This window comes from Mustela nivalis (assembly GCF_964662115.1).
Source record: "Mustela nivalis genome assembly, chromosome: 6".
NCBI lineage: Eukaryota > Metazoa > Chordata > Mammalia > Carnivora > Mustelidae > Mustela > Mustela nivalis.
The window spans coordinates 47435765-47456535 of record NC_139025.1 but is presented as its reverse complement, the minus strand read 5'-3'; positions in this window follow the sequence as shown (position 1 = coordinate 47456535).

The following is a 20771-nucleotide window of genomic DNA, read 5'->3' as shown; positions in this document are numbered from 1 at the left end:
AAATGAAATTAATATTTTCCATGTATATATATGTATTTCAGCTATGCACTGCTTCCAGGATTCCCTGGTTTGGGGCAAGTTGGAAACATGAAAATGGCAACTTTTCCTACTGCATTTCAGCTAGCTCTTTTCTTCATGAGTGTTCTCAATTCCATTCTGTTAGCTGTTTACTAAATAACACTACTCTCTTGACTGAAAGTATTTGTTTCTTTTGCCTCTAAAGGCCACGCTGTTTCCACATTAAAAATAAATGCCCAGAATGAATCCACAAGAAAGGTCCTGGGAGGCACTAGGGAAAAACTGAAATAAGACATGGTGTTGACAGTGCCAGCAACTCTGAATAATGGCCTTAAAATAGGGATTGGCGAGGAGTGTCTGTGAGGCCTGATGCTTATAGACTGGCTTCAGGGCTTCTAACAACCAACAACTCCACTGGGCACATTGCAGGCCTTCCCAGAAGATACATGATTTGGTTGCCCACAATAGCCTTTTGTATTTCATTATTAAAATACAGTCTTCATTTTCTTCCCAGGGTTTTAGTTGAGAACAATTATACCCCTATTTATCTCTGCTCTGACTAAAACCTCAACTTTACTGGCTGTAAAAGAATATAGCCTCTGTGAACCCAGCACAAGGAGAACAGAAGGGACAATAGTCAATGAGAAGATAAATTTTGGGAAGACAGAAAACAGATGCAGTGATATCTAACTTTGAACAGAGAAAGTGGAATGTGTGCTGAAAGCCAAGTAATATGTGCTGGAGAACCTGAGGAAGACTGGAGAAGTTAAGAGTTTAGTTTTCCTGTCAGTAGGGTTGAAGGTAGAGCTGAAAATAGGCGAACTGGGTTAGCAAAAACTACTCTGTTCCTTCACCTTGCAACTGGCCTTCCCCATCACAGTCAAAGGCAGGAATCCTACCTCAAGGGGTGCGATCCGAAGGACTCAGGGTGTGGGGGCTTCAGGTAGGACATAGGGTGGTAGTGAGGTAGGGGGTCCATAAACAGGAAGGAAGAGCTGCATACTGAATGATAAAGTTTCCTATCCAATGTAGCCCCCCACTGCTGGCAGCCAGGCTTACACACCTAAAGCAGGAAGCTGGAGGATTCCTCTTTAGGGAAATGGACAAGCTCAAGAGACTTGGCTTGCAGAAACAAATTTAGGAATCCTCCTACAAAAAAAAGCTGGATCTCTGCTAGATCACCCAAGGATGAAATCTACCTGTAATATCAAACTAATTCCCTGCCACATAGGCAAAACTTCCAATCAACCAAGAACCACCAGAAATTGAAAGAATTACTCAGTATCAAAACCACATTGAGATACCACCTTACACCAGTTAGAATGGCCAAAATCAACAAGACAGTAAACAAGTGTTGGAGAGGATGTGGAGAAAGGGGAACCCTCTTACACTGTTGGTGGGAATGCAAGTTGGTGCAGCCACTTTGGAAAACAGTGTGGAGATTCCTTAAGAAATTAAAAATAGAGCTTCCTTATGACTTGCAATTGCACTATTGGGCATTTACCCCAAAGATACAGATGTAGTGAAAAAAAGGTCCATCTGTACCCCAATGTTCATATCAGCAATGGTCACAGTCACCAAACTGTGGAAAGAACCAATGCCCTTCAACAGACAAATGGATAAAGAAGATATGGTCCTTGTATACTATGGAGTATTATGCTTCCATCAGAAAGGATGAATACCCAACTTTTGTAGCAACATGGACGGGACTAGAAGAGATTATGCTGAGTGAAATAAATCAAGCAGAGAGAGTCAATTATCATACAGTTTCACTTATTTGGGGAGCATAAGGAATAACATGGAGGACATGGGGAGATGGAGAGGAGAAGGGAGTTGGGGGAAATTGGAGGGGGAGATGAACCATGAGAATAGATGTTTCTGGTTTTGTTTTCATTGTTTTAAAATATATTTAACTATTATATATTGAATTCAAAATATATTGAACTATTAACTGATTAACTATAAACTACATATATTAAGATATAAAATTTGATTAGTTTTGACATTTGTATGCACACACAAATCTGTTGTGATGATCAAGAAAATATATGTTTCTATCATTCCCCCAAATTTCCTCACACCCCCCCTTTTTAAAAATTTTTTTAATTGTGTAATATTTGTCACCATGCAGTACATCATTAGGTTTTGATGTAGTGTTCCAAGATTCATTGTTTACGTATAACACCCAGGGCTCCATGCAATACCTGCCCCCCTTAATACCCATCACAGGGCCAACCCATTCCCCACTCTAAAATCCTATGTTTGTTTCTCAGAGTCCATAGTCTTTCATGGTTCATCTCCCCCTCCGATTTCACCTCTTCAATTTTCCCTTCTTTCTCCTAATGTCCTCCATGCTATTCCTTATGTTCCACAAGTAAGTAAAACCATATGATAACTGACTTTTTCTACTTGATTTATTTCACTTAGCATAATCTCCTCCAGTCCCGTCCATGTTGATACAAAAGTTGGGTATTCATCTTTTCTGATGGCTGAGTAATATTCCATTGTATATATGGACCACATCTTCTTTATCCATTTGTCTGTTGAAGGGCATCTCGGCTCTTTCTACAGTTTAGCTATTGTGGACATTGCTGCTATGAACTTTGGGGTATAGATGGCCCTTCTTTTCACTACATCTGTATCTTGGGATAAATACCCAGGAATGAAATTGCCAGGTCATAGGGTAGCTCTATTTTTAATTTTTGAGGAATCTCCACACTGTTTTCCAAAGTGGCTGCACCAACTTGATTCCCACCAACAGTGTAAGAAGGTTCCCCATTCTCCACATCCCCTTCAACATTTGTTGTCTTGCCTTGCTAATTTTTGCCATTCTAACTGGTGTAAGGTGGTATCTCAATATGGTTTTGTTTTGAATTTCCCTGACGGTAAGGATGGTGAACTTATCTGTCTGTCAACCCTTATCTGTCTGTCAATCTGTATCTCTTCTTTGGAGAAGTGTCTGTTCATATCTTCCGCCCTTTTTTTGACTTGATTATCTGTCTTTTGGGTGTTGAGTTTGAGAAGTTCTTCATAGATCTTGGATATCAGCCCTTTGTCTGTAGTGTCATTTGCAAATACTTCTTCCATTCCATCCTCACACCCCTTTGTATCCATCTTCAGGTAACCATGATTTTTTTTTAACTGAAACTACAAATTAACTTTCACTTTCTAGAATTCTAAGTAAATGGAGTCCTACAAGTACTCTTTTTTGGGGGTATCTGGCTTCTTTTGCTCAGCATGATGATTTTAGAATCATTGATGCTGCTGCATGTATTGATAGTTTTTTCCCCTTTGATTGGGTAGTATTACATCATATGGATATCCACAATCTGTTTATCCAGTCACAATATGGATGGATATCTGGACATTTCTAGTTTGGGGCAATTACAGAAAAGTTGCAATGAAAATACACATCTTTGTGTAGACATACTATCATTTCTCTTTGGTAAATATCTAAGGGTGGAATAGCTGGTTGTATGATAGGTACATATTTAACCTTCCAAGAAATGGTCAAACTGTTTTCTAAAGTGATTGTAAGATTTTACATTCCATCAGTTGTCTATGAGAGTTCCAGCTGTTCTATATCTTCACCAGTGGTAGATATGGACAGCTTTTCAATTTTAGTCATTCTAACGGGTGTGTAAAACTTTATTGTAGTTTTAGTTTTCATTAGCCTGGTGAATAAGGAACTTGAGCATCTTTCCCTGTGCTTCCTGGTTATATGCATATCATATTTGTAAAGAGTTCAAATCTTTTATCCATTTTTAAAAGTACGTTGTCTTATTATTGATTTTTATAAGAATTCTTTATATATTTTGGATACAAGTATTTGATATGGGTCACAAATAATTTCTTTCTTCCATTATGAATAGGTGTTACACTTTTAAAATAGATTTTCTGCATCTATTAAAATGGTCATATGGTTTTTCTTCTTTATTCTGCTGATATGGTGGATTATACTTGTTTTTTTGTTTTGTTTTGTTTTGTTTTGTTTTTTTTAGTGTTAAGACAACCTGGCATTTTGGGATAGAATCCACTTGGACATGATGTAGTATTCTTTTAAAGTATTTCTGAATTTAATTTACTAATATTTTGTTAAGAATTTTTTGTCTATACTCATGAAGACTAAAGTCTATACTCTTCATTTTTTTTTCTGTGATATTTTTGTCCGATTTTGGTATTAGGGTTATGCTGGCCTCATAAAATAAGCCGAGCAATATTTCCTCTTCCTCTGTAGTCTGAAAATGTTTGTATAAGATTGGTATTACTTTCTCCATGAAGGCTTTAAGTGCATTGAATTTACTACTAAATGCTTTGAATTTACTACTAAAATCATCTGCACCTGGTGTTTTATTTTTGAAAGGACTTTTATAACAAATTCCATTTTTATACAGATAAAGGGCTATTCAAATATTCTGCTTCTTTTGTATCAATTTTGGTAAGTTGTATTTTTCAAGAATTTTCATTTAATCTAAATAGTTGAATTTATTAGCATAAATTTTAATATCATTCTTTTTATCCTTTAAATGTCTATAGGACCTGTGGTGATAACTCCCCATTTATTCTTCATCTTGGCAATTTATATTCTTTCTCTCTTACTCTCAATCAGTCTAGCTTGGGATTTGTCAAGTTTGTTGATCTTTTTGAAAACCAGCTTTTGGCTTTGATAATTTTCTATTTTATCTGCCTGTTTTCTAGTCCACTAATTTCTATTGTAATCTTTATCATTCTCTGACTTTTAAACATTTCTTCCTTATGTAACATACACATTTTAAAGCTATTTTAGCTTAATTCATTTTGATTTAGCTGAAAATATTTCCTAGTTGTCCTTGTGATTTTTTTCTTTCACTCATGAATTATTTAGACATCTAGAAAGGTGTTTAATTTCCAGGCATTTGGGGTATCCCAAGATACCATATTGTTATTGATTTTTTATTTAATTCCATTGTGACCAAAAAATAAATGTTTTGTATTTCAGCCCTTTAACATTCATTGACCTATTTATTGCCCAGCATATGGTTGGTCTTTGGGCACTTGAAGAGAATATGTATTCTGCAGCTGTTAGATATTGTGTTTCTTAAATGTCAATTAGATGGTGATTAATACTGTTGTTCACATCTTCTGTGTCTATGGAGATGTCTTGCTTTGCTCTGAATTGCTTATTAATGGGTGTTAATGTCTCTTGGTATAATTTTGGAACTGTTACTTCTTAATACTGTCAGGTTTTTTTTTCATGTATCTTGTTATTAAATGCACACATGTTTGTGATTATGTCTTCCTAATAAATTATTTCTTTTATCATTATAAAATACCTATTGCTTTTTTTTAAAGATTTTATTTATTCATTTGACAGAGATCACAAGTAGGCAGAGAAGCAGGCAGAGAGAGGAGGAAGGCTTGACCCCAGGACCCTGGGATCTCAACCCAAGCCAAAGGCAGAGGCCTTAACCCACTGAGCCACCCAGGCATCCACCTATTGCTTTTTTTAAAAGCTCTTGAAAAATGAAGATATGATGATGAAATTTTTGAAATGTGTATGTTAAAAGAAGGTTCAGAAGGGAAAATTATAGAGAACCCTGCCCCCCAGCAGGTAGAACAACAAAAACCAAGAAAACAACAGTGATGGAAAATGGTAGATAAATAATAAGGACCCAACAGAAGCCCTCAAAGAGTTCCAGCATATAAATAGGAAGAGTTAAAAACAAAATAAAACAAAACATTATATACAGAAATTACCCAAGAAATAATATAAGAATGTTTCCCATAAGTGAGGGACACAGTTTACCAGATTCAAAGGGGCTTCCTAAGATACATCATAGCGGAGGTTGAAGTGACACACCAAGGCACATATGTGAAACTTCAGAATGTCTGGGTGTTTTAGAGACCCCTTTTGTTTCACTCAACTGCTTTTAGCAGGGATGATTTTAGCCATTATAGAAATACCCTCTTTTCAGTTTCTGAGCCTTGTCCCCAGTTCACCTGAAATTAGACTCATAGCTGAAGTAGTCATGCCAAGAATTCAAAGCTGCCCTCTTCCCCTCACCCAGGTTTCTGGTTTGACTTGAGTCATGTAAATCTTTGAAATGTTCTTAGTCCTCAAGCACTGAGGCGCCAGGAATCTTTGTTTAACCACTTTAGCAAGTTAATCCCCAGGTTGTGCTGGAAGTCTGTTACCAGATTCAATTAAGAATAATGTACTGTATGCTTCTTGAAGAGAACATTTGCCCCTACATATGACAAGACCTAATGGTTACCCCAGACCACTTATTAGTTAATACCCTTAAGCATTTAGGAAAACAGTTTTAAAATTAGGTGTAATGAGTTAAATTATTTGGGAGGGCATCCTAATGAGGGTACCTAGGCCAGCCGTGAAGGCGCTGGAAAGATGTGAGGGCCTAGGATTATGGCTCTGCCAGCCCTGCTGCTGCTCCTTTTCCCCAGGCCTTGGATAATTGTTCACAGCCAGGGTCTTCTGGGGCCATCCCATGAGGGACAATCAGGACTTGGCCTTACCTCACACTTCCATGTGGCTGACTCTCAGCCTCTTCTCAGTTTTCTGTTGGTTCAAAGTCATAGCCCTTTCAGGGCAGGGCCATCTTTACCTAGCCAGCTGTGGGTTTCTGCTATTTCTGCTATTTCCAACTCCAGCCTCCTGAGGCCACCACTACTACTGCTCCTCGACTGCACCAGTTGCCTCAGAACCTGACAGACTCTTTGTCCAGTGATCACAGCTTCTGATCAGCACCTAGAATGGTAAGTGAGCATAGCTCTTCCCACTTTCAGAGGTAGTCTTGTTCTTCCTGTTTTACACACCTTCAGCTGAGGACATTTGAACAGGTTGGAACCAGTACTCATTTCACTTGAAGACACTATCTGTAATGTCCCTAAGCACCTTCCTTGCTGATTCTGGACCGATGCCCCAGGTTAGGGCCCAGGCTTTTGGCCCTATCTCAGAGAGTTTTCTGCCTTTCTGGAGCAGTACTCCTCCCACTCCCTCATCCCTTCCTTTTGCTCCCAGTCACCCACATCTGAGACAGGAGCATCTTTGTCTCCCACTCATTACTAAGGATTGATACTCCTAGTCTTGGAAATAATTTTGATGCTTTCATTACTTTTTTATCCTAATATGCCTTAAGATCTTGTATAATACAATTTCTCTTATTTCTGAGCCATCCAGAGTTCTCAAGGGAATGATGCAGATGAAGGCATCCTTTTGGAACTCTTCTTACTAATCAAGAGTTGACATTTACTCAGCACCTTCCACATGTGAGGTGCTATGCTAAACATGTCACTTACACGATCTCCTTTAATCTTCACCAAAACCCAATGAATTCATTTTACAGGTGAGAAAATCCTGGCTTAGAGACTCTAAGAAAAATGTGTAGGAAAAATAGCCAAGCAGAGATGAGAGTCCAGGTTTCTCAGAAACCAGATTCTTAATCACTGTACCATTTGGTCTCACACAGGAAAAACCTAGAATACTCACAATTTCGATGCAGAGAGACACACAGTTGTCCACATTCAGATCTGGGTGGACTGATTTACATTTTGCTTCAATTCAGGTAAATGCTGGGGTGCTTATTCCTTATCATCCCTGTGATTATCAGAGTGAGGATAGAGAGGGGATTTCAGAAATTTCTCTGCCCTTAGAAATGTGAGAGACTAGGCACATACACAAATAGTTAAATACTACATAATAAAATTTCATCAAGCTTAGATAGCACAGAAGAAGACGGAGTAGTGACAAACTTGAGAGGAATCTACCATTGGTGATTTAGGGCTGGCACAGAAGAGTTAGGCCTGAGAATGTTACATAGTACAGCTGATTTGCGGAAATCAGTGGCTTGGTGTAGCTGAAAAGGTTTTCATGGAGATGAGTGGACTTGAACTTACCCTGAACCAAGGAGATTTTGGTTAATGGAAAGGAAGAGAGGAAATTCTAAGTAAGGAAAATATGATCAAAGGCAGGGTGAAGGGAATGAGTATGGGCATTTGGGAAGGCATCAAGATGGGCCAGATTGGAAAGTAGCCTGTGTTGGGGAATGGTGGAGGATAAATTTGGAAAGGATCTTCAGTATCATATTCAAAAGTTTAGAATTAAATTAGAAAGAAGTGAGGGATCACAGAAGACATGTGGATATAAGAAAGCCCCCCCCCCAAATAAATCACATGGAATGTTTTTTTCATAGCATGGGTTGTTTCACCATATCAAAGAGTTTAGAGTCAAGATGTTAGCACTGAACTCCAGGAAAAATAGGTTCTGTTATCCATTTAGGATTAGAGCCACATTCCTTCCTGCCCAGATTTTTCCTAAAATGAGGGAAAACCTTATGTGGAAAGTGAGAGCTTGCTCACTGGCTCAGAGTAAAGGAGCTAGATGACTTCAGAAATACAAATCATCAGTTACGATAATGCCCCTGTCCAATATAGGGATGAACCTGCCAAAAGAATGACAATGCTTGTTTCAGCTAGCCAGAACATGCTCTTTCTCTTAGGCAGTGTTAGAGACTCACTGACAAAGTCCTGTTCTTTGCTTCCCCTTTTCCTAGATTCCAAGCAGAGTGTATATTTTTACATTATTTCCTCAGTCAGGAGACTTTGTAGTTTACTTAGTTATAAATTGATTTATGTGAACAACTTTCATACCCTAAGGATGCAGACAGGTCAATCCAACTCTTTGAAATACTTTGTTTTTCTAGATTCAGTTGGACGGCCAGCTGTTCTCCTTGCTGTAGGGTCATGAAACACCATAATCTCAGGAGTCACTTTTGCTGGAAGCTGATTTCACCCATTCTAAGTCGATAATGCTTTCCACTTCAGAGAATATTCTTATTCCCAAGTTCTGGAAGGGGTGGGGCGACTCTGAACCTTGTAACTTCCTTTGCTTCTCTACATAAAATATGAGCCATGATGGTGCTATTAGCATAATTTGTGGTTTTTCTGTCCCATGAATCTATGAGTAGCATGAGAAAATGTCTTTGTTTTTCCCTTGTGTTGCATTCAGAACCTAATATAGATATGCTATTTTAGACTACCTGTATCATTCTAGCTAGTAATATTTAAAATTTTCATTTACAAACTTTCCAGATCATCATAGCAGAGACAGGTGATATCTGAGACACTTCTTCCTAAACTTTTCACCAAAATACCCATAAAACAATACCAAAAGTGAAACAATACCAAAAGTGAAAAAAGGAAGGCTAATACATAGTAAATTTAAGATGGAGAAAGGCCACACGCTGAGGTCCACAGGGAATGTCTACTAATGTAATTATCAGTGGGATGGATTGAGAAGCATATTCTTAGGTTTATAAAACATGCATACCATCCATTGAACCTGAGAAGCCCAAATGGTGCTGTAAGAGAAAAAAAAAAAAAAAAACAGGTACCTTGCCCTTATCATTTGCACTTGACTATTTCAGGACCTTGGAGCTGCACTGGCTGGGAAAGCAAATGCTCCAACTGGTAAGAAACTGTCTTCTGAGCTAGCCAGAGTCAAATCCAGAGTCGTGCCTCCTACCCAAACTATCAATTTCTTTTTTTCTATATCCACTTAAATATGTGGCTAGCAGACCACAACCAAGGAAGAGGTAGATGGAGACAAGCAGAGAGTGTTTTGTGTTCTTGAATGGCTAATTGCATGATATAAAGTACCACACACAATAGGGAAGAGGCAAGGAGAAGGCAGAAGACAATGCATGCTGGGAGGACATATGATCTTTTATGTACTCCCCTCTTTAAAAACAAAAACAAAACCCAAAACCAGTAGATTGCCTCTTAGTCTCTTTCATCCTAGTCAGAAATTATAACAGAGAGAGCAGGAGAAACCCCATTCAGAGAGCTGCAATTGCTAAATATCTGGTAGACCCTGAAAACTGAGGTAGGTACTGTGTGGGTGAGTTTGCCCTTGAGATCTGCTTTGCTGGTGCCCAAGAGGAAAATGAGGGCATATTAAGGCTCTTCACCAGTACTATCTGTTGGCAAGTGCTAGACTTGAACATACTGTTCTCTTTTCTGTCTATGAATAGATGGAAAGATGCCCAAAGGGGACTTAAGAAAAGAATACTGCAGGATAAGAGACAGGAAGCTTCTCCATTAAAACTTGAAGCAAGATTATATATTTGGAAATAAATTCTCCAGGAAAGAGAAAAACATCTTAACCGAAATATTTTTGGTATTCTCAAAAAGATGCGAGAAGGTAGAACCACCATAAGATAGGAATCAGGGGCCATCAGAAGAAAGATTGGGATGAAAGATGATTTTCACAGGCGAAATAGTAGTGTAAGAGGAATTTAAGGCTGTACTAAGGAATTTAAGGCTGTAAATATAGAGAAGACTCTACAGAAATCAAACCAGCAAAGTAGAAGGCAAAATAAGGAACAGAAGGACCAAGACGAAAATGTTGAGAGAAAGAAACATAGATTTTATCTAAGAATTTAATTTATTTCCAATGAAAAATGGAACAAAATACTGGAAACAAAGGTCAAACATCTGTCAGAAGAAATCTTTTCTGAGCCAAAAAAGATCTGAGATAAAATTAAAATTAATAGACCCAAATAGATATGTATCTTTTAAAAGGTTTGTGTTTCCAGGTTAAGGAATCTTTCAGGCATTTGGACAGAAATGAACAGGTTATTAATGAGACAAATATCCATCTGGGGTCAGAATTCTCAACCCTGATGGCTAAAAGACTGTTCTAGAAGACAAGATTGTGTCTCAAGAATGTCATATTCACCTAATGTGATGTTTATGTGCAAACACTGTAGGAACTCCTTTCTAGATTTACCAGGAGGTGGAAAATATAGCCTACATGGCCCCTTCTTTAAAAAAAATTATTTTAAGTTGCAGTCCAGTTGATCAAGAGGTAAATTGGTATGAGTACACACAATTAAAAGTACAGAATGACTTGCAGTGAGCAACTGGAAATTATTTAAAAAATTTTTTTAAGGTTTTGAATATGATTAAAAAACTGCATACAAAAGCTAATACCAATTGTTGAAAAAAAGATTTACTTAGGTCTAAAAACTTTAAATTAGATGAGCAAAGACTGATAAAAGAGTAAGGGGGAATATATTCCAGCTTTTCCACGGTGAGTTGATGTTTTTTCTATAATTAGGGAGAAAATATAACTTCTCCAGGAGAATGCTCTTCAAGCCAGCTTATCCCTAAAACTGAAATTATTATAGGATCAGATGGGCCATGTATCTGGCTTCAGTTGGCAATGAAGGAAATCCTGGTAAGCTGAAGCTTTAAAAAAGTACATAAAGAGACAAGATATATAAATGGTTTTCTTTCTTCTTCTTTAATTTTTTTTTCAATTGAATAAAAATGCTGGCATCAGTAAAAGTGAGCAGTAGTCAGTATAAGCTAAAAGTAGGTTGAGTTTGGTGAGATAAGTTTTCTCACTTGATATGTTGGCTAAAAAAAAAATGTTCTTTATTGCTTATGAGAGTTTCCTCAGAAATTCACGAGATACAGTTGTATTTTTTCTACAGTTGAACGAATGTAAAAAATTTTTAAGTAATTTTTTTTCTTTACGGTCTTGGCTTTGTTGAAGCTTTGATTTGAAATGAGAGGAAAAGAGGAATCTTGTGAATTTTTACATGTCATGTTCTTTATAGAATAGGTAATGAGAAACTGGAAATTTTGCCTATCATGAATGTAAGAAATAATTATGACTTTAGGAGAAGTGAGTTGGGGGAAATCGGAAGGGGAGACAAACCATGAGAGACTGTGGACTCTGAGAAACAAACTGAGGGTTTGGGAGGAGGATTGGGTGAGCCTGGTGGTGAATATTATGGAAGGCACGTTTTGCATGGAGCACTGGGTGTGGTGCAGAAACAGTGAATTCTGGAACACTGAAAAGAATAAAATAAAATTAGAAAAAAGAAAAAATACTAAAGCTTAGTCTAAATCATTATTTTTCCCAATCCTTACTGTGGTACTTATCTTTACTGAATATATCTATATATATCTATAATAACCATGGTTGTTAAAAGAAAAAAAAGATCCAGAGAAAATTCATAGTATTGTGGTGCAAATACTTGATTATTTGGGAAAATCTCCCTGCAACCTAATTTTTAATAAAAAACGGAAGACCTAGTTCTTGGCCAGGATGGAATTAACAACCTCCCCTACCCTCTAGTCCTCCAAAACTTCGAATTAATTTTGTCATTGATTGCTGACAGCTCCCCTGTGGCTTCCCGTCTTTAAGATGTTTCAAGCATGTAGAGGATGCAGAGGATGGATATCGTAAGGGTAGTAGAGAATCACATACGGCCATTTGTAGACTATGAGTTGTCCCAAACCAGTCATCATTGTACTTGAAAGGGTTTTTTTTTTTTTTTTTTTTTTTTTAGCATGTATTTGTGCATTGTACAAACATGGTGCAAGTCTTGCAGGGTAGGAATTTAAAAGATGTGTACCAAGGGCCAACAGTTATGGTAACTTGCAATGCACACAGACTCCACTAGTTGTGTGGACAGACACAGGATAAATATGAATCCCAGCCTTTGGTCTCAGTGAAGTGGGAAATGTGTTAGGAAGATCACCGTAACACAAAGGAGCTGAATGACAAATGTCACATGTAAAGCTGAGTTGTATTGCCTTCCCCGTGCCTGTGCTTACTCCCCTGCAAAGCAGGAATGATAAAACTACTTATCCCCATAGGGCCTGGTACATACAAAGTATTCATAGATGTTAGCCCATCATTACTAGTATTTATATTATTATTGATCTGTAAGTGTAATAGGAGGTAAGAGAAAGACATGGTCCATATGTGCTGCCGCAGGGAAGGAAATTTACTTAAACAATTGAGATCTGAGCTGGGCCTTTGAATGAATGATGGTTAAAAGTTAGCGAGTCAGCAACCTGAGCAATGCAAAGGTCATCTGAGGTGGGCAGGTAGCTGTGGAGACATGTGGGCTCAGATGACAGCCTGACGGGTTGAGTGGCGATGTATTGGTCTTTGTGGGAAAGGAAATTGACTCGATAGGGTGGAGTAAGATTATGCAGGCTTTACAAGTCAGACAGAGGAGTTTGGGTTGTGATATGCTCAGCAATGAAGAAGAGAGAGAGAGGCCAGAGAGAAGGCTGATAGAACAGCTCAGCTGAGCCATACTCAGGGTGGGCCTGGCAGAATGAGGAGGTGGGTACAGCCAGAAAACTATGGAAGAAGTGACAAGCTGGGGGGAAACAGCAGAGTAATGAAAGAGAAGACTGTTTTGAGATCTGGTGCTACATTTTCTGAGCCCAACACCAGGATGCAGGGTGATACCGACATATGTGTTTACAGAACAATCGAGGCTGAATAACTGAAAAGGTCACTGAAAATGAAACTTATAGGACCATAAGTACATGGCCAGGTGGAGAGCAAAGACTTATAATAAAGTGGGAAAGAATATGAAGAGGAGGATGTCTGTTCTCTTCGATGTTCTTGTAGCTTTATTATGTATCTGTATTCCTACTCTGTAGAAAATTAAGACTTAGGAAATAACCTTTGGTTTAAAAACCCAGGGCTGTAATGATCCATTTTGCATATGTATATTCTCCATTAGTGTACATGGTGCTTGAGAGTGAGCTTGCGTTGTGTTTACATATATAAATTGGGATGCCTGTTGTCCTATCCAGGACCTAGGTGCAAATTCTGGCATCAGCACGTCTAGCTGCATGCCCCTGAATGAACCTCTCTATGCTATAGCTTCCTCAGGAGTAAAATGGAATAATAATATCTAACTCACAAAGTGATATGGTGAGGCTTATGAGAGATAATACATGCTAAGTGCTTAAGACAGTGCCCGGTGAGTATGAGATGTTATCTGGGAGGGTCGTGGTTGCCGTGGTGGGTTGTGTGCTATTGGCGAGGATAGTAGTTCACTTTGTCCCAGTGAATGCAAACATTATAGCCCATTGTCAAGCATTGTTTCTCCAACCAGTATGTTGAAAGTGCAGTTGTCAAAGACAATCCTGTGAAACCACATCCAATACTAAAAGTAAAGACCAAATGTTAGGGCGAGGATAGGTATCAGGGAGCACCTACTAGGGCCAATATCTTATTTTCAGAGAGTGTTTCCTTGATTCATCATTATGCAATGAACATTTAAATAAAACAACGCTATGCAGATTACATTCTTAGACATACGGCACTTGACAGGTAAGAATGAAAGTACTAGGTACTATTTGCAAGAGTATGAGGTGTAAGGATACAGACATTTCACAAGTTAATATCACTTGAACTCCAGTTTGAGTTCCCTTAGATCATGTTTTCCCTGATCGTACAAGTTGGCTTTTATTGTAGCTTTTATACTGCAGACAAGCTATATCCTGGGTCCCGAAAAGTGGCCAGGTTACAATAAGCATGTATAGTCAGAGGAGAACTCCCAGTCACTTGACTGAAAACTGGAAAGCATTAGAGTGTTTTCTGGCATGGGGCTCCTCCAAATACTTTCTGGAGTGGACCATTCAGCCAATAAATCAGTTACAGAGATTAGGGCATATGTAGAACTGACTTTTTTTCTCCCCCAGGAACTGGTCCTAATTGGTATTATGTTTTATTTTGTTTGTTTCAGTTCATGCTTTATAATTGCATTTTCCCTTGGGTGTACCTGAAGGCGGGCAGTATGGTGATGGGAACCTCAGCTCGTGCTATTTTTTAAAGGAATTGGAAGTTCCAGGGATTGGAGAATGGGGATTGTTTCAGTATAGAAAAGAAAAACAGGTCTAGCAAAAGATGACAATCTGAACTTGGTTAGTGCTTTTCGTGACACAAAAGAGAGGCTGCCTCCAGTAGAATTATCTGGCTTTACCTATTTTGGGCTCAAATCCAGATGTTCCCTAGAGCTATTTGCTGACCGCCTGAAATGTTGACTGGGGCTTATGTCATGGCACATGGGCCGGATGCAGCCCCTTTTTTCTGGAACCCGCCCGGGCACATGGAGTCCTGGAGACTGCAGAAGCCCACACCCTCATTTGGCTGTGGGCCATGTACTCCCTCCTGGGCCAGTGAAGAGGTTTCTCATTTCATGTTTCTAGAACAAAGCTTGAAGTGCCTTAGAGCAGCCTGGAAGGTCTCTGTAGGTGTTCCCAGGCTCTGACTTTACCAGGGAGTTGGAATTATGTCTTTCACTCCCTTTTATTCCCTCATTGAGAATCACAGGGACTAGTAAACTTCAGGAATGCCACAAAAATTCTTTTTTTTTTTTTTAAGATTATTTATTTATTTATTTGACAGAGATCACAAGTAGGCAGAGAGGCAGGCAGAGAGAGAGGAAGGGAAGTAGGCTCCCCGCTGAGCAGAGAGCCTGATGCGGGCCTCGATTCCGGGATCCTGGGATCATGATCTGAGCTAAAGGCAGAGGCTTTAACCCACGGAACCACCCAGGTACCCTGCCACAAAAATTCTTACAAAGTGGGAGAATCTGTCTGAAGAACAGAAATAAGCACAGTGCAGCTATATCTGGTGACCAGGGAGATACAGTTGAGGGAGGAACTTTGAAGAGACATACAGTATCTGGTTGATTTTTAATGATTCTAGTGATGTTGCCTCCTGTTCTGGTTAAAAAAAATTTTTTGAAAGCTAAATGGATTTAGGATAGTTGCACACTGGAATGCTACATTATTACCAATATTTTGCTTTATAAATATTTTTCTTTAAGCCATAATCTTCAGGGATATTTGATTGCAAGCTTCATTCATTCTTTCAATAAATACTTATTGCATGTTTTAATTCATTAGACACTGTTTTGAAAGACAGGGGAAGTCATTGCGAATAAGATAGTGGGGCTCCCTACTCATGTGATACTTAACATTCTAACTGAGGGGTACAAATAAGACACAAATAAAGGACAAAACCAGAAATCAACTACTTGTAAGGAGGGTGCGCTATTTCCATTATGCTATGTTGTCTTGATCTTTGGGTATCTAGCACCATGCCTCAAATGTAGAAGACATTCAATAAATCTTTGTTAAATATATGGAAAGAGTAAACATGTCAATTTAAAAAGTCTACCTTTATTTTAAACACCAAATCCAGAAATAATGACCTAAGGTAAGAGGTAAATGAAAACAACAGCATTAGCCCTGCTTTAATGAGGGTCTGAACAATTTTAGAAACAATCCAGGAAAAATCAGGACTTGTGTTTGAATTAGAGCGTCTGTCAGGTGTCAGTCATGGGAAACAATCCACTTTGCTTTCTTAAGCAAAAAGAAATGTAATACAGGGAATCAAACATATTCTAAATTCTTGGAGAGTCAAACCTGACCTCCTACAGATTGTGAACAAAGCATGAGGAGTCATGGTGCCTGAATTATCTGATAAATATGTAGAGAATGATATCAGCAAGATGGCGAACTATGTGGTTCCTGACTTCAGTCCCCCTCATGGGAAGAACAGCTCACAACTATCCATAGACAAAACCCCTTTGTGAAGATCTCAACATTGCTGGAGGGACTGGAAGAGGTGCTCCTAGGTTGGGACTCCTAGATGACTCCCAGAATAAATTCCTAATCCCACCGTCTGGGAGGAACCCCTCTGCCACCTTCTGCTGCATTCAGGAACAGGGTGTCAATTAGAAGTTCACTGATCAAGCTGTTGACTTCAAGAACACATCCCCTGAGCAGCAGGGAAACAATCAGGAAAACTCCACTCAGCAGTTACATATCTGGAGACTGGAGGCTGGAACACTGCTGCAGAAAGCTCCTGCCTCCACACACCTATTTCCAAAAGCAACAGTAGAGGCAGCAGGGAAAAGAGTCCCTCCCTCACATTTGCTACACGTGCATCTAGTTGGGAGTTTTGATTTGCCAACCAAATTCTGGCTGCAAGGATCCTGGGGAAATAGTTCTTAGATTTCTAAGAAAGCCTTTCTAGAAAGAAAGTAGAATGGATGATGGGTACTAGTTTCTCATAGCCACAGTCCTCCCCCTTTTTACCCAAGTACAGTGTTCACCACTTGGCAAAGCAATTTGGAAACTTAGAAATGAAGCTAATGAGGGAGAGTTTTTGGTTGACATTAGTCAAATATAGTGATCCTCTGAGCAATGATAGGCTGTGTTAGAGGCTTCCTGTGTGAGAGGCTTCCTGGGCCTGTGTTTGTCCCATGATGCTTCTGTCCTCAAAGAGAAAGGACTGATGATTAGATTATGCCCTGGGTGGTCCTTGGAAGAATGCAGTGGAACCAAGCTTGCGAGCATCAGTGAAGAGTAGGCTTTTAAGATGCCTGAGACTGTGCGTCTTAGGGGGCCTTCACCAGCCAGCAGTTCCAGAAGATGAAGGATGCCCCCAGGGCCTTTCCTCTGCATCACAGTGCACTCACATGAAAAGTTTATTTGCAGTGTTGACATGAGATTTAGATTAGCCAAGGCAGGTTTGAAGGTTATTTTATTTTTCAGAAATTTGAGCTGAGAAACTTGAGAGCATTCCATGCCAGTTGAAAACAACATTTTCCATGAGTTCTCACAGAAAGACTCTGGCTTGACTCTTGGATTTAAACATGGATATTTATTGACACAATTCTCAGTCAGTAGGTGTGTATTTCATGTAGGTACTCATCACCAGTCAGGTTTCTAGAGTAAGGATACATGCTAGAAGGTCTCAAAAGGTCTCAAAACCATAGATTCCTCATCTGTAATGTGGGCATTAAAAATGGTGATATCATGGGGCACCTGGGTGGCTCAGTCGGTTGGGCATCTGACTCTTGATTTCAGCTCAGGTCATGATGTCAGGGATGTGAGATTGAGCTCCACGTTAGGCTGTGGGCTGCGCATGGAGCTTGCTTAAGATTCTCTCTCTCCCTCTCTCTCTGCCCCTTCCCCCCTTTTTCTTTGTCTCCCTTGGGGGGAAAAATTATATCACAAGGAGGTTGGAAGATTGCATGAGAACACATATGAAAGCACTTAGTATATTTCCTAGTATGTACTTACCACTTAGTAAATGAAAACTTTGATCCCTTATCTGCATGATTCTTCTCTTGATGGATAGTGTGGTGACCAGATTTGGGTGGGCCACCAAATACTCTGCCTCCATCTGTGTCTGCACTTTTCTACCCTTTTCTTTTGAAAACTCAAGACACTGTAACAAAGGTATTAGCAATGATTAATGGCCATACTATGGGAAGAGATTAAATCATTTTAGTATAATTTGTTTTTGAAGGCAGACTTCCATGTGAAATGATTAAAATCAAACATTTACAGGAATATTTTTAATTTGTGCCATAGGAAATTTACTTGTGTAGAAGAACTCCTTTGTGACAATAGCTGATAATCTTTGTTTCTTTCTTCCTCTCTCTCCTTTCCTTCCTTCCTCCCTCCCTCCTTTCTTTCTTTCTTTTCTTTCTTGCTTTAGTCCAAGACGATTCCCTAGAGACAGCATGATAGTGGCTTCATGGTCCCATGGAAAATCCTGAGAGTAGGACTAAGAAAATCTGGTTTCTATATCTGCCTCCAACATTTATTAGCTGTGTAACCTTCACACAATTGCCTAATGTCTATAAACTTAAGTTTCTGCATCTGTAAGATGGAGATAATAATAGCCATTTTTCTATTTTCCAGAATTCTATTGAATGTCAGTGGCACCTAATACCCCTACTTTCTAGATTTACCCTGCTGTGAGACCCTATCTTGGCTTATTATCCCAAGAACATTCCTCCCTTCTTCAGACCTGTCATCAGACCCATGTTCCAATTCCACAGGGCCTTGCTATGAGTGAATCCTAAAATGTGTGAACCTGACTTGATATAGCATTGTTTCCAATCAAACAGATTAAAGCCCACCCCCAAAAAACTAAACTAATAGTGCAATTTCAAGAAAATGTGTGCCAAAGGGATTTGGGGGGCTTTATTATTTTTCTAGGGATGCCACAGACTGTGGCTCAAAACAACAGAAATTTAGTCTCTGACAAATCTGGAGGCTTAGAAGCCTCTAGTCAGGGTATTGGCAGGGCCATGCTCTTTCTTTCTTTCATTTTTTTTTAATTTTTTAAAAATATTTCATTTATTTATTTGACAGACAGAGATCACAAGCAGGCAGAGAGGCAGGCAGAGAGAGAGAACAGAGAGCCCAATGCAGGACTCAATCCCAGGGCCCTGAGATCATGACCTGAGATGAAGGCAGAGGCTCAACCCACTGAACCACCCAGGTGCCCCGGCCATGATCTTTCTGAAGGCTCTAGGGAAGAATCCTTCTTTGCCCCTTCCTAGCTTCTGGTAGCTCCTAGCAATTTTGTATTCCTTTGCTACTAGCCATAGCACTCCAATCTATGTAGGTGTCTTCATATGGGTTTCTTCTTTGTGTCTCTTTGTGTTCTCTCTTCTTTCTCATAAGGACAGCACTCATTGGATTTAGAGTTAACTCTGTTCCAGTATAACCTCATCTTAACTGTATCTGCAAGACCTTATTTCCAAATAAGGTTATTTCTGAGGTCCTGAGTAGACATGAGTTTTGGGGAGATACTATTAACCCCACTATAGGGAACCTTCCCACTGCACACTAATGAGGAGATAGGACATTTTCTTGGCAAGATAGACCCTAGATCCAGTACATGCTTGTTTGAAGAGCAATGCTGCCTTATCATCCCACATCCCATTCTTACCCCCAGTTCAGTCCTTCCAAATTCTTAGTCTCTGTTGGCTTTCTACCCTAACCATAACCCTGAGCATCCCCTTGGGCTCATTCCTTGCCCTCATTGTTACCTGCCCCAAATCCATTCCAACCAATCATCAAGGCCATGGCATTCTTTCTTGGAAGTCCCCATTGAATCTCTCCCCATACCTTTGTCTTCCATAGCCAGCACCAGCTCCCATTGTTTATACCAACAATGTTTTGTTTCTTAAATTCCACATATAAATTCCACATATAAATGAAGTGGATTATGATGTGAATTTATATTCCACATATAAATTCCACATATAAATGAAGTGGTATTTGCCTTTCTCTGACTTATTTCACTTAGCATAATACACTCTATTTTATCCATGTCATTGCAAACGGTAAGATTTCATTGATGGCTGAGTAATATTCCAATATAACACATCTGCATCTTTGCCAACATCTGTTGTTTCCTGGCTTGTTAATTTTAGCCATTCTGACTGGTGTGAGGTGGTATCGCACTGTGGTTTTGATTTGTATTTCCCTGATGCCAAGTGATGTTGAACACTTTTTCATGTGTCTGTTGGCCATTTGGATGTGTTCTTTGCAGAAATGTCTTTTCATGTCTTCTGCCCATTTCTTGATTGGATTATTTGTTCTTTGGGAGTTGAGTTTGAGAAGTTATTTATAGGTTTTAGATATTAGCTCTTTATCTGATATGTCATTTGCAAAAATCTTCTCCCATTCCATATTTCCTTTGCTGTGTAGAAGCTTTTTGTCTTGATGAAGCCCCAATAATTTGATTCTGCTTTTGTTTTCCTTGCCTCTGGAGATGGTCTAGTAAGAAGTTCCTGTGACTGAGGTCAAAGATGTTGTGCTTATGTTCCCCTCTAGGATTTTGATGGATTCCTGTCTCCCATGTAGGTCTTTCATCCATTTTGAACTTATTTTTGTGTGTGGTGTAGGAAAGTAGTCCAGTTTCATTCTTCTGCATGTGGCTGTCCATTTTTCCCAAAACCATTTGTGAAAAAGCCCGTCTTTTTTCCACTGGATATTCTTTCCTGCTTTGTCAAAGATGAGTTGATCATAGAGTTGAGGGTCTATTTCTGGGTTATCTATTCTGTTCCACTGATTTATGTGTCTGTTTTCATGCCAGTACCATTCTGTCCTGA